The 15,850-nt window shown below is 43.7% G+C and overlaps 1 long non-coding RNA gene across 1 annotated transcript in view; it reads left to right on the top strand.

Annotated features, from left to right (window-relative positions):
• The first annotated feature begins 2,480 nt into the window (after window positions 1–2,480).
• LOC130357949 (uncharacterized) overlaps window positions 2,481–15,850 on the top strand; it is a 200,136-nt gene continuing 186,766 nt past the window's right edge. Inside the window, exon 1 of the long non-coding RNA XR_008889332.1 lies at window positions 2,481–2,993. This is a non-coding gene — a long non-coding RNA (uncharacterized LOC130357949). The remainder of the gene's footprint in view (window positions 2,994–15,850) is intronic.

Below are 15,850 nucleotides of genomic sequence, written 5' to 3'. Positions count from 1 at the left end.
CGTCGCTGCCTGCTTCTCTCCCCCTGCCTTTCCTGGGGTCTAGAGCCCTGCTGCCGGCCCTTCTCTCCCCCTGGCTATCGGCGCCGCTGCCCGTTCTGTCCCCCTGACTATCGGTGCCGGCGCCCCATTGCCGGCGCCGATAGCCAGGGGGAGAGAAGGGGCAGCGGCGCCCATTGCCGGCGCCGCTGCCCCATTGCCTCCCCCCCATCCCCAGTTGCATAATTACCTGTTGCCGGGGTCGGGTCCGCGCTGCTTCAGGCCTCCGGTGTGCGTCCCCTGCGACCCCGGCAACAGGTAATTATGCAACCGGGAATGGGGGGGAGGCAACGGGGCAGCGGCGCCGGCAATGGGTGCCGCTGCCCATTCTCTCCCCCTGGCTGTCGGCGCCGCTTCTCTCCCCCTGGCTATCGGCGCCGGCAATGGGGCGCCGGCACCGATAGTCAGGGGGACAGAACGGGCAGCGGCGCCGATAGCCAGGGGGAGAGAAGGGCCGGCAGCAGGGCTCTAGACCCCAGGAAAGGCAGCGGGAGAGAAGCGGGCTGCGACGGCCTCTCTACCCCTGCCTTTCCTGGGGGTGTATCGGGGTATACACGTGCACACACGCACCCTCGTGTTACCATGGATATTTGGGTAAAAAACTTTTTTTACCCAAACATCCTTGGTAAAATGAGGGTGCGTGTTATAGGCTGGTGCGTGGTATACCCCGATAAATACGGTATGTCCGACTCTTGTTTAAGTTTATAGGGATTCATGATAGGTGTCAAAGGTTTATTTCTATATCCTTTTTTGTCACATGTGAAATCTAATTTTAAAGCATATGAATAAAAGTATGTTTTATACTTATCTAAAACAAGGGCTTCTTTAGAGCTGTGATACCATTATACTTGTGCCTCTTGGTATAGATACCAATTTTTTTTTTGCTATTTGTTACTATATGTCTGTCTCTTAGTAACCTCCTGGAGGGATCGCTGGAAGTGTGGTGCCAAATGTGCCTCTTTGTTTCTATATACATCGATGAATATCAAGAAAAAAAGTCAGTGGCTTTAGGTTAAGACAATCCTATGTCTCATATTAAAAATAAAAAGTGGGTGCATGGGTCTTTGGTACTAAAACTAAGGACAGTAAATACTTGACTATAAGGTAAATGTAAATAACACATTGAGTCGATAAATAACTGAATTCTAGAAATCAGGCTGGGTACCAAACTACTGAGCTTAAAGGACTAAGCAAATTGCAAAATAAGAACTGCAAACTGCACCACTGGACACCAGGGAAGGGAAGCCTCTGGTAACGCAGAGCAGTTTTGTTGTGTTGAACATTGATCTCTTGTATCCAAAATACAAGCCTGAATGAATTCTGGTTACACTTCTGCAACACAAAGGAATTATGATACTCATCAATATATTAAAATACTTATGGCCCATGCATACTATGGGAATACAGCAAGGAAGTCCCATTGACTAATAAACTCTTTCAGGCGGATTCCACCAAAAGAATGAATATTTCCATTCCATTGGCAAAATCAGGATCTGCAATGGAAATTCTGCTATGGAACTTCCATAGTGTGCACTGAGCAGCAGAATCTTAGTTCAATAGGATTTTGTCACAAGCAGATTCCCCTTAGAATTAATTCTACTACTGTATCTGTAGTGTGCATGGCCTGTTGGTGGTAAGGTTATGTTAGAACTTTTTTTTTAAAGACTTTTGGGGAGATTTATAAAAACCCGTCCAAAGAAAAAGTTGTTAAGTTGCCCATAGCAACCAATCAGATATCTTCTTTTTTCAGAGGCCTTTTCAAAACTGAAATAAGCTATCTGATTGGTTGCTATGGGCAACTCAGCAACTTTTCCAATCTGATTAGTTGCTATGGGCAAATCAGCAACTTTTGATACATCTCCCATTTTATTTTAAATATATTAACAATGGCAAAATGCGTCGAAAGAATACAATAAATACAATCTTAAAGGGGTACTACTGTGGAAACTGGTAAATCAACTGGTGCCAGAAAGTTAAACAGATTTGTAAAACACTTCTATTAAAAAATCTTAATCCTTTCAGTACTTTTTAAGGGCTGTATACTAAAGAAAAATCCAAAACAGAAATGCATTTCCTCTGATGTCATGACCACAGTGCTCTCTGCTGACCTCTGCTGTCCATTTTAAGAACTCTCCAGAGCAGGAGAAAATTCCCATAGCAAACATATGCTGCTCTGGACAGTTCCTAAAATCGACAGCAGAGGTCAGCAGAGAGCACTGTGATCATGACAGTAGAGAAAATGCATTTCTTTTTTGTATTTCTCTTTAGTATACAGCCCCTAAAAAGTACTGGAAGGATTAAGATTTTTTAATAGAAGGGATTTACAAATCTGTTTAACTTTCTGGCACCAGTTGATAAAAAAAAAAAAAAAAAGTTTTCCATGGGAGTACCCGTTTAAACAGTGCCTTCCCTGACCTCTAGGATATATTATTTTATTTTCTCCATCTCCAAACACATTTGATATAAAAAAAAAGTTCCTTTTGACTACTCCCACACAAATGTGTTACTCTGTGTCTTCAATCCTTTAGCTGGCTGTCTTCTGATATTTTCTCAGTGTCAGCTCCATTCTCTTATCTCTTTTGTCTATTTTGTTCTTTTTTCTCTTGTCGCTTTCGTTGCTTTACTCAATAGCTTATTTTTGTTCCTCCCAACTTACTTGACTCTATTTTTTCCTCCAGTTATCAGCCCTCCTCCCTACAAATCTTCTATCTTTCCACCCAGCTGGCAGGTTAGAGTCTGGGCACTATGAAGTTCAACCAGTAATTAATTCTCATGCAGAGAAATCTGCAGTTAAACTGTAAGCATGCTCAGCTATTGCCGCAACTCTTATAGTGAAGAATTGAGAGCCGTGCACATTCACAGTTACATATCCATTCATTTTCATCTGAAGGCAGTGGCTAGTGGTTATTCTACAGATGGTGGGACCCCCATTCTAGAGGCAGATATCAGTTCCAGAGGTGAGAACCTCACCTATGAGGCTTTATGGCATATCCAGTCGACCTGCTAAAAATATCTGTGATAAGAATATCCCTTTTGAAATGGTGTCTTCTCATCAGGCAAGTCTCTCACCATAGCTAAAACATGTCTATTAAGCCTTCACTAATGATCATCAGATAGTAAATCATTAGTGAACTGTATTGCTTAAAATATCAATTTGATTCAAGGTATCACAGGGTTATCCTTCTTTAGGTAAAAATCAGAGCATAGGGAACACAATAAAACGGGGGACATTTTAACCAAAATTACACCACTGACAACATGAAGACCGCCCCCATTACAGGTTTTATATGTAGTATTACAGGTGTAGTATTCAGAAAAATTACAATTGCACCTGACCAGGCTTTGCATGTAGCACTCTGGTCCGTTAGGAGTTACAGTCCCCAGCCAATCAGCTACTGAGGAGGGGTATTTGATCTCTCCTCAGCCTTCTAGCTGGGCTCTTGATGTTTAATTTGCATCTGTTCAGTCTTTTCTATTTCAGTTATGACTTGTTACTTTGATTTTGTTATGGCTGTGTAGTTATGACCTATTTATCTACTGTGATGAATTTTTTTGTACCGCTAGGGTACTTCAATGGGCCTCTTCAGTGGAGGCCCGTTAAAATACTCTAGCGGTACGAAATGATCCATTGCCAGTTCCACGTCCCCTTCTCTGTTTTCCTTCCAGTTCTCATGTACTCTGCTATGTTGGATTAAAGTCATTTTGGACATTGCTTGCTTTGTAATTGTATGTTTGAGCACATCCTGAGTTGGCTATATGGACTTGCCTGAATGATGCACTGTTAAGCAGAAACTGTTATATTGGTAATCTTGCATTAAGTGCTCTGTGGGGTATAAACTTCTTGTATGTAGCAGTAAAAAATATATGAGAATTGAGACGAGTTCCAATTTTGAGAGTATCTATAGTATAAACAAATATATAAAAACATACCTATTTGCACTAATCATAGGCAAAAAAGTAAATAGGACACTATAAAGGGTATGCATAATAGTAATACTTTAAATATTTTTAAGCCAGACATTTATACATGAGATCACGACACACATAAAAAATTCAAGGGTAGAGGCATGGGACAGTTTTATGGAGTAGAGTAAGCAGACAGCTTCATAGAGGTAGGAGACAGTTTTATGGAGTAAAGGAAGGAGACAGTTTCAAACAGGAGAGTCAGGAGACAGTTTCTTATCTATGATCTCTTCTAAAGTATTGACTAAACAGAACCCTAAACGAATTTAAACAAGCCTTAAATAACACAGAACTAAATAAAGAACTAAGTGAATATGGCAAGTTACCTAATATATGATAATGCAATATCAATTCAGACTATTTATAAAATAATTAACTTGAAAAAGCAACAGAAGGATCAGAAAAAAATCTAAGGAATCTGACAAGAAACAGATACAACGTGCCAGCATTCTACTCACATAAATAGAAAGTAAGCCAGCTATTTATATGCAGGCTTGGATTTTAATATGAATAAAGTAAAGAATAATCTCAAAATATATAACTACCTTGAGTTGTTATCAAAAATTGGTAACAGCCACAATCATTGCACAAACATTGCCTCTTCACTTTGCAGTAACTCTTTACAACTTCCTATATCAATGTGGCAACTGCTCAAAAGATGAGAGTATTTGGTAAGCCATCAAATGACTAAAGCACTGTTTATCTATGCCCTTTAACATAACATAATAACATAACCCCCCCCCCCCCAAAAAAAAAAAACAAAAAAAAAAAACACTCACACACAAATATTTTCTCCGTGTCAATCTCTATGTTTTATTTTCCATATTTAATTGGTAACAGACACACTAGTCATTGCACAAACATTGCTTCCTCACTTTGCAGTAACTCTTTACAACTTGATATATCAATGTGGGAACTGCTATCAAAAGATGAGAGTATTTGAGAGTATTTGGCATGCCATCAAATGGCTTACAATGCCCTTTCTTCACAATAACACTCAAAATATTTTCTCTTTGTCCATCTCTATGTTTTATTTTCCATAGTTAATCGGTACCAGTAGTGAAGGGGGGATACTATTCGTCACACTGCCCACGGGAAGTAAAGTGACAGGTACCACGCCCCCCTTTCTAACAGAACCTCTATAGGCCATGCCCCTTTGTGACATCATGCCCCTTTCCCTGCATAAAAGTTGTCCCCCTTTCTGCCACAGTCACGTAAAGTTCGCTTTTTAGGAAGAAGGCTGCCTTGTGTTATATCAGACATAGAAGCCTGTATTAGGGCCTCAGTACAGCAATCCGTCACGTTATTCATTTCAGTCCTTCTCTTGACTGACAATTAAACACACTACAGCTATTGTAGCATGGGCCTCTCACAAAAGCTCCACAAGCTGAACATTCTCATGACTACCAATTAAATACATTCCAGTCGTTGTAGAACGGGAGTCATAGTACAACAATTTGTCACGTTATTCATTTAATTGTATATATTTCACCAGTCATAAGACGTGCTTCATTTATAGCATCATACATTGCATAATATTAGTACCACTTTCTAATATAGCGTTCCATGACCCATAACATTTATTACACACCTAATGTTGTGCCCCATCAGTCATAACATGAATACCACCACCTAATATGTTTCAGCAGCCATAATATAATACCATCTTCTAATATAGCGTTCCATGACCCATTATGTCAATACAATACCTAATATTGTGCCCCATCAGTCATAACATGAATATCACCGCCTAATATGTTTCAGCAGCCATGATATTCATACTGCCTTCTAATATAGCGTTCCATGACCCATAAAATTAACCCCTTAAGGACTCAGCATTTTTCCTCATCACCTTCTAAAAATCATAACGCTTTCAATTTTGTACCTAAAAATCGATATGATGGGTTATTTTTTGCACCACCAATTCTACTTTGCAGTGACCATTTTACCAAAAAATCCACAGCAAAATGGAAAAAAAAAAATCATTGTGTGACAAAATTGAAGACGCAAAATCCAGCTACTGACATGGGTGAGTGATCACTGATCCTAACACGTAATTACAGGGACTATAAGGAGTAGAGTGACCCCTATATGGGGATAGGAATATGCCATTTGGTGCCTTTCACGATACCTAGTCTCTGACTCAGAATTGATGGTTATATGATCAGTGCATATGGATGCTTGGTACGCACTGGTATATAATATTAGAGCGGTCTTTGTTCTTCTGGCTTGTTTATGTCTGTAATTCTGGCTTACATGATCATGTATGTTTTTTGATACTGTTTTTTAAAGTGTAATTTAATAAAAGTTATATTTTATGATTAAGTGGGAGTCAACTTGGTTTTTTATAGAGTATACAAAAGTTGGTGTCACCAAGTTGCTGATATATATATACAATTGAAGTCTAAATAGTTGCCGCACTAGCATGTTTGAACATTTAGGCAATGGCAGTTATAACAGGTTGGAGCTATATAGTGTAATTTTTATCTTTATTCTGTAGGTCCATACGGTTAAAATGATACCCTACTTATATAGGTTGGATTTTGTCGCACTTGCAGGAAAACTACAACTACATGCAGGAAAATTTATACGTTTAAAATTGTAATCTTCTGACCCCTGTAACCTATTTTTCCGCGTATGGGCCGGTATGAGGGCTAATTTTTTGTGCCGTGTTCTGAAGTTTTTATCAGTACCATTTTTGTGTTGATCGGACTTTTCAATCGCTTTTTACTAATTATTTTATGAATGATATAAAAAGTGACCAAAAATACGCTATTTTGGAATTTGGATTTTTTTGCGCGTACGCCATTGACCGTGCGGTTTAATTAATGATATAATTTTATAGTTCGGACAATTAGGCATGCGATGATACCACATATGTTAATTTTTATTTTTATTTACACAGGTTTTTTTTTATGGGAAAAGGGGGGTGATTCAAACTTTTATTAGGGAAGGGGTTAAATGACCTTTGTTAACTTTTTTAACTTTTTTTTTTTTGCAGTGCTATAGCTCCCATAGGGAGCTATAGCACTGCACACACTGATCTCCTATGCTGATCCCTGCAAAGCCATAACTTTGCACGGATCAGTCAGATAGGGGCTTGATTGCTCAAGCCTGTAGCTAATTTTATCGCGATGTCCCGATCAGCCTGACTGAGCTGCCGGGAAGCATTTACTTTCGTTTTCAGACGTGGCGGTCAACTTTGATCGCCGCGTCTGAAGGGTTAACAGCGCGCAGCACAACGATCGATGCCGCACGCTGTTAGCCCAGGGTCCGGCTATCGTTAGCAGCCGGGACCGACCCGGTGTGATGGGGGGTCACGGCGTGACCCCGTTTTTCACACCGGGACCGGGCTCAGGGCGTACAGGTACGCCCTAAGTCCTTAAGAGGTTAATAGTACTGCCTGATATTGTGTACCAGCAATCATAATATTAATACCACTGCCTAATACTGTGTCTCTAGGTTGAAGTCTTTTTCAAAGTTACAAACTCTTACTACGTGGCCCTTTGGAGCATTCTGGATTTTGTTTTACTTCTTTGTAATCCATGATATTCTCAAAGTTCACAACTTACAGCTACAGTTATTTTATACTGCTCTATAAGTGCTTTAGGTACTGTGTCCATGACAAAGATTTAGGAAAATATTACACCCAATAATATACAGCACAAACAAGTATTGTTCCAAATGTAAGGAAAACAAATATAGACAAATCAAGCTGTATAAACAGAGTTTTCCAGGAGAAGCACATGTTTTCTGTACAGAAGCCACACATTCCACAGAGTAGTGAAAATGAGGTACAGGCAGTTTTTTTTCTATCACACCCTTAAAAACTGTACAAAAGCAGCATACATAGCCGTATCCCAGAACAGCTGTATAAACAAAGCCTTTTCCAACAGTTAATCCCCCTATTTCTCACAATAGACACCCCTAAAAGTAACCTAGATGTGTATGTAGGGGCTATATCAATGAATAGAGATGCCTCTATGTAAGGAATCTGGAATTATTTTAGTGTGGGATCTAAAATAAATCATTTGTGACAGTAATAATAACAGGACATGTATGAACACATAGTAAATACTAGAGTAGGTGTATAATAAGCTTCTGAGTCAAAGTATTTACATGAACAAGTCCCATTCATTTAATATAAAGCTTAATTTTATACAATAAAACGGTTGCTAGATAACGCAAGTAAGTAACATAGACAAAATAAATCTAAGGCAAGGATATCTGCTCAAATAATTCTTCAAGCTCACATTCTATAATGAAGTCACTACCAATGTAATTGCCTGGCAGTGTTGAAAAGCATGGTATATACTTAGGCTCCGGGTAACATGTAAGAGGTATTGTTACGCCGAGCGCTCCGGGTCCCAGCTCCTCCCCGGAGCGCTCGCAACATCCTCGCTACGGCAGCGCCCCGGTCAGATCCACTGACCGGGTGCGCTGCGATACCGCCTCCAGCCAGGATGCGATTCGCGATGCGGGTGGCGCCCGCTCGCGATGCGCACCCCGGCTTCCGTACCTGACTCGCTCTCCCTCGGTCCTGTCCCGGCGCGCGCGGCCCCGCTCCCTAGGGCGCGCGCGCGCCGGGTCTCTGCGATTTAAAGGGCCACTGCGCCACTGATTGGCGCAGTGGTTCCAATTAGTGTCTTCACCTGTGCACTCCCTATTTATACCTCACTTCCCCTGCACTCCCTCGCCGGATCTTGTTGCCCTTGTGCCTAGTGAAAGCGTTCCCTTGTGTATTCCTAGCCTGTGTTCCAGACCTCCTGCCGTTGCCCCTGACTACGATCCTTGCTGCCTGCCCCGACCTTCTGCTACGTCCGACCTTGCTTTTGTCTACTCCCTTGTACCGCGCCTATCTTCAGCAGCCAGAGAGGTTGAGCCGTTGCTAGTGGATACGACCTGGTTATTACCGCCGCAGCAAGACCATCCCGCTTTGCGGCGGGCTCTGGTGAACACCAGTAGTATCTTAGAACCGGTCCACTAGCACGGTCCACGCCTATCCCTCTCTGGCACAGAGGATCCACCTCCTGCCAGCCGGCATCGTGACAGTAGATCCGGCCATGGATCCCGCTGAAGTTCCTTTGCCAGTTGTCACCGACCTCACCACGGTGGTCGCCCAGCAGTCACAACAGATAGCGCAACAAGGCCATCAGCTGTCTCAACTGACCGAGATGCTACAGCAGCTACTACCACAGCTTCAGCAATCATCTCCTCCGCCAGCTCCTGCACCTCCTCCGCAGCGAGTGGCCGCTTCCAGCCTACGACTATCCTTGCCGGATAAATTTGATGGGGACTCTAAGTTTTGCCGTGGCTTTCTTTCACAATGTTCCCTGCACTTGGAGATGATGTCGGACCAGTTTCCTACTGAAAGGTCTAAGGTGGCTTTCAAAGTCAGCCTTCTGTCTGGAAAAGCTCTGTCATGGGCCACACCGCTCTGGGACCGCAATGACCCCGTCACTGCCTCCGTACACTCCTTCTTCTCGGAAATTCGAAGTGTCTTTGAGGAACCTGCCCGAGCCTCTTCTGTAGAGACTGCCCTGCTGAACCTGGTCCAGGGTAATTCTTCCGTTGGCGAGTACGCCATACAATTCCGTACTCTTGCTTCCGAATTATCCTGGAATGATGAGGCCCTCTGCGCGACCTTTAAAAAAGGCCTATCCAGCAACATTAAAGATGTTCTGGCCGCACGAGAAATTCCTGCTAACCTACATGAACTCATTCATCTAGCCACTCGCATTGACATGCGTTTTTCCGAAAGGCGTCAGGAGCTCCGCCAGGATATGGACTTTGTTCGCACGAGGCGTTTTTTCTCCCCGGCTCCTCTCTCCTCTGGTCCTCTGCAATCCGTTCCTGTGTCTCCCGCCGTGGAGGCTATGCAAGTTGACCGGTCTCGCCTGACACCTCAAGAGAGGACACGACGCCGCATGGAGAATCTCTGCCTGTACTGTGCCGGTACCGAACACTTCCTGAAGGATTGTCCTATCCGTCCTCCCCGCCTGGAAAGACGTACGCTGACTCCGCACAAAGGTGAAACAGTCCTTGATGTCAACTCTGCTTCTCCACGTCTTACTGTGCCTGTGCGGATATCTGCCTCTACCTTCTTCTTCTCCACTAAGGCCTTCTTGGATTCCGGATCTGCAGGAAACTTTATTTTGGCCTCTCAACAGGTTCAACATCCCTGTGACCAGTCTCGCCAGACCCCTCTACATCAATTGCGTTAACAATGAAAGATTGGACTGTGCCGTGCGTTACCGCACGGAACCCCTCCTAATGTGCATCGGACCTCATCACGAAAAAATTGAGTTTTTGGTCCTCCCCAATTGCACTTCCGAAATTCTCCTTGGACTACCATGGCTTCAACGCCATTCCCCTACCCTTGATTGGTCCACAGGAGAGATCAAGAGCTGGGGTACCTCTTGTTTCAAAGACTGCCTTAAACCGGTTCCCAGTACTCCCTGCCGTGACCCTGTGGTTCCCCCTGTAACCGGTCTCCCTAAGGCCTATATGGACTATGCTGACGTATTTTGCAAAAAACAAGCTGAGACTTTACCTCCTCACAGGCCTTATGACTGTCCTATTGACCTCCTCCCGGGCACTACTCCACCCCGGGGCAGAATTTATCCTCTGTCCGCCCCAGAGACTCTTGCTATGTCTGAGTACATCCAGGAAAATTTAAAAAAGGGGTTTATCCGCAAATCCTCCTCTCCTGCCGGAGCTGGATTTTTCTTTGTGTCCAAAAAAGATGGCTCCCTACGTCCTTGCATTGACTACCGCGGACTTAATAAAATCACGGTAAAGAACCGCTACCCTCTACCTCTTATCTCTGAACTCTTTGATCGCCTCCAAGGTGCCCACATCTTTACCAAACTGGACTTAAGAGGTGCTTATAATCTCATCCGCATCAGGGAGGGGGACGAATGGAAAACGGCATTTAACACTAGAGATGGACACTTTGAGTATCTGGTCATGCCCTTTGGCCTGTGCAACGCCCCGCCGTCTTCCAAGACTTTGTTAATGAAATTTTTCGTGATCTCTTATATTCCTGTGTTGTTGTGTATCTGGACGATATTCTGATTTTTTTCTGCCAACCTAGAAGAACACCGCCAGCATGTCCGCATGGTTCTTCAGAGACTTCGAGACAATCAACTTTATGCCAAAATGGAGAAATGTCTGTTTGAATGTCAATCTCTTCCTTTCCTAGGATACTTGGTCTCTGGCCAGGGACTACAAATGGACCCAGACAAACTCTCTGCCGTCTTAGATTGGCCACGCCCCTCCGGACTCCGTGCTATCCAACGTTTTTTGGGGTTCGCCAATTATTACAGACAATTTATTCCCCATTTTTCCACCATTGTGGCTCCTATCGTGGCTTTAACCAAGAAGAATGCCAATCCTAAGTCATGGCCTCCTCAAGCGGAAGACGCCTTTAAACGGCTCAAGTCTGCCTTTTCTTCTGCTCCCGTGCTCTCCAGACCTGACCCATCTAAACCCTTCCTATTGGAGGTTGATGCCTCCTCAGTAGGAGCTGGAGCGGTTCTTCTACAAAAAAATTCTTCTGGGCATGCTGTTACTTGTGGGTTTTTTTCTAGGACCTTCTCTCCGGCGGAGAGGAACTACTCCATCGGGGAACGAGAGCTACTGGCCATTAAATTAGCACTTGAGGAATGGAGGCATCTGCTGGAGGGATCAAAATTTCCAGTTATTATTTACACCGATCACAAGAATCTCTCCTATCTCCAGTCTGCCCAACGGCTGAACCCTCGCCAGGCCAGGTGGTCTCTGTTCTTTGCCCGGTTTAATTTTGAAATTCACTTTCGCCCTGCCGATAAGAACATTAGGGCCGATGCTCTCTCTCGTTCCTCGGATGCCTCGGAAGTAGAGCTCTCTCCGCAACACATCATTCCTCCTGACTGCCTGATCTCCACTTCTCCAGCCTCCATCAGGCAAACTCCTCCAGGGAAGACCTTCGTTTCTCCACGCCAACGCCTCGGAATCCTCAAATGGGGTCACTCCTCCCATCTCGCAGGCCATGCGGGCATCAAGAAATCCTTGCAACTCATCTCTCGTTTCTATTGGTGGCCGACTCTGGAGACGGATGTTGTTGATTTTGTGCGGGCCTGCACTGTCTGTGCCCGGGATAAGACTCCTCGCCAGAAGCCTGCTGGTCTCCTTCATCCTCTGCCTGTCCCCGAACAGCCTTGGTCTCTGATTGGTATGGACTTTATTACAGACTTACCCCCATCCCGTGGCAACACTGTTGCAGGTTCTAAGAAGAGGGGGAGACCCAAGGGGGGGGGGTACTGTTACGCCGAGCGCTCCGGGTCCCCGCTCCTCCCCGGAGCGCTCGCAACATCCTCGCTACGGCAGCGCCCCGGTCAGATCCACTGACCGGGTGCGCTGCGATACCGCCTCCAGCCGGGATGCGATTCGCGATGCGGGTGGCGCCCGCTCGCGATGCGCACCCCGGCTTCCGTACCTGACTCGCTCTCCCTCGGTCCTGTCCCGGCGCGCGCGGCCCCGCTCCCTAGGGCGCGCGCGCGCCGGGTCTCTGCGATTTAAAGGGCCACTGCGCCACTGATTGGCGCAGTGGTTCCAATTAGTGTCTTCACCTGTGCACTCCCTATTTATACCTCACTTCCCCTGCACTCCCTCGCCGGATCTTGTTGCCCTTGTGCCTAGTGAAAGCGTTCCCTTGTGTATTCCTAGCCTGTGTTCCAGACCTCCTGCCGTTGCCCCTGACTACGATCCTTGCTGCCTGCCCCGACCTTCTGCTACGTCCGACCTTGCTTTTGTCTACTCCCTTGTACCGCGCCTATCTTCAGCATCCAGAGAGGTTGAGCCGTTGCTAGTGGATACGACCTGGTTACTACCGCCGCAGCAAGACCATCCCGCTTTGCGGCGGGCTCTGGTGAACACCAGTAGTATCTTAGAACCGGTCCACTAGCACGGTCCACGCCTATCCCTCTCTGGCACAGAGGATCCACCTCCTGCCAGCCGACATCGTGACAGGTATCATGTAATGAGCTGTAAGGTCACACAACTTCAATGTATTATATCACCAACAAAAAAGGGGGGCCTAGCCAGAAAGGGAAAAAGCCACCACTGGTTTGTGAAAAATACATATACAGCCACAAAAGAAAACCAGTAATGAAAAATATATTTTATTTAACATATATGCAATTTAACATACATTTAAAACATAAAAAAAATATATAAAATCAAGGCACCACAAGAGCAACTGCAGAAAGTGGAGAAGGTACGGCAGATACAGGTACAAGGAGTCCAGGGAAAATGCACATATAAGCAATGATAAAACAAAGGAAAACAACCACAGGGCCAAAATACACAGTAAATAAATTGATAAAAAGCATAAAGGAGATATGTAATGAAGGTATAAATGTCACAGCATTAGAATACAAAAGATAAGTAAAATCCTGCCATGCGCTGCCTACCAACCACTTCCAACCCCAACATACATTTCGCTTTTGCTTCATCAGGGGGAGTGTCTAACACCCCCAAACAGGGGGGTATAGATATGCGGCTTAGATCTATCATATACAGCCAAAAGATGAGTGGCATGTATATTGTCCACTCAGATGCAAGCATTCCCAGTATATCCAAAGGAATTTGGAGGATAAAAGTTACCAGATATTTGGTGCAATCCACATCAGTAATACCGTTCCAAACAGGAGTTGGTAAAAAGGATATCTTTATTTGCCGATTAACTCAGACGTGTTTCAAGGAAGCAACCTCTTTCTCAATATGAATATGGCTTTATTCACATTGAGAAAGAGGTTGCAACCTCGAAACGTGTCTGTGTTAATCGGCAAATAAAGAAACCCTTTTTACCAACTTCTGCTCTGAACGGTATTACTGATGTGGATTGCGCAAGATATCCGGTGACTTTTATCCTCCAAATTCCATTGCATTCATCGGTCCGGAGCAACCCACGACGTCGATCAACGGGAGGCAGCACAACTGACAAGGATAATCCTCTATGCTTTGAAAGCTGTTGTGTCTTGGAAAACACAACAACAGAAGGTGAGCAAACTAATTAACTGCCTTTTGGTCTGCATCACCCTTATCCAGCAATACTACTCTATGGGAAGCACAGCGTTCCTTTGCTTTTTCTCCATATAGTTCTCACGGTATATCCAATGGAAACTAACAAGTGCCATGTCCAATAGTATCCTAGCATTGCTCTCCTATCTGTGGTTAATCATATACATGTGGCCCCATGGCATCTGACATCATCTACCATGGCCGCGCATATAGATGATGTGCATCCAAACTATGCAGGAGCGCACAATAGTGGGAGGAGGCGAACGCTGCCGCTGGCGATCATGTGATCGCAACGCGAGTTAATGTGTGTATACTAATGATGCACACACTGACTAGTATGGGCGCATAACAGTGAGGGGACGTAAGTGCCGACGCCAGCAGTCATGTGATTGCGAATGCGAGTCACATGACTCTTGAGTCAGACTACAGGAAGGGGCCAGTTCAGATATCTAGATTCAATGCTACTAGCTTGCATGCAATGAGACCACTGACCCCTAGTGGATATTAAGTATATCAACTCTAGGCTAGCCGGCACAGACAAACAAACAAATAAACAAACAGACATGAAGACATATAGAGTGATGTCTGTGTGCAAATAATTACGATGAATAAAGAAGTGACACAGCAAACATGAGAGGTGAGTGACAGGTGAAAGTGACAAATGAATGAATGGAATATAATATAGATGAAACATAATATGCATTTATAACAAGGCTTCAAAACAGAAAGTGAAGTGCTGGCACTGCTATCCCTCTGTATGCACTCCCTTAGATGGTCTATGTCGGCAATCTAGCTAGCAGTGTCTCTTTATGTGGTGGTGCTCATGTACTGTAGTAGTGTCAAGGTGTATGCGAATCCATTTGATAGAGAAGAAAGTACAGGCAACTCACCACTTTGTTGTAACTTCGTGTTTATTGCTGGGACATGCAGGCAAAGCGGCTCCACGCCACACCGGGATGCCGGACACTAGTGCGTTAACCGATGACAGCTGTTTCTTTCCGTTCAGGAACTTCAACAGGATCTGTTGAAGTTCCTGAACGGAAAGAAACAGCTGTCATCGGTTAACGCACTAGTGTTCGGCATCCCGGTGTGGTGTGGAGCCGCTTTGCCTGCATGTCCCAGCAATAAACACGAAGTTACAACAGCGTGGTGAGTTGCCTGTACTTTCTTCTCTATCAAATGGATAATATGCATTTAGTTTCATGTGAAAATATATAATAAAAAAATAATAATAAATAGGTAAACAAATAATAAGATAGTAATAAAATACAAAAAACAGAATGTGAAAGGGGATGAAATAAAATAAAATAAAAAATGAAATAGAAAAATATATAAAAGAAAGATATAAAACAATTATATAAAAAAAATTATAATATATATATATATATATATATATATATATATATATATACCACGCAACCGTGGGAAGTGTATGTCACAATAACAATGCAAAATAAATGTGGGAACGGTAAATGCAAGAGACTGAAAAAGGTAAGTATTTGATCAAAATATCTAAAATTACCGTGAATTGGGACAAAATGACTAAATATGTGAAAGTGCAATGATGTATAGCCGATTCTGGCTGGCAAAACCTTTAGGTAAGGGTCATTTAATAAAAAAAAAGTGACTCTATATTATATACAAATCAAATAGCAGCTCCCCATTGCTCGTGCAATGGACAAAAAGATGACTAGCTGGGGAAATCATGGGGAATATATATATAAATATAAATATTCATATATATATATATATATATATATATATATATATATATATAAAATTGTCA

Source organism: Hyla sarda, chromosome 2 (genome assembly GCF_029499605.1).
Source record: "Hyla sarda isolate aHylSar1 chromosome 2, aHylSar1.hap1, whole genome shotgun sequence".
NCBI lineage: Eukaryota > Metazoa > Chordata > Amphibia > Anura > Hylidae > Hyla > Hyla sarda.
This window is presented reverse-complemented; position numbering and strand designations above follow the sequence as displayed.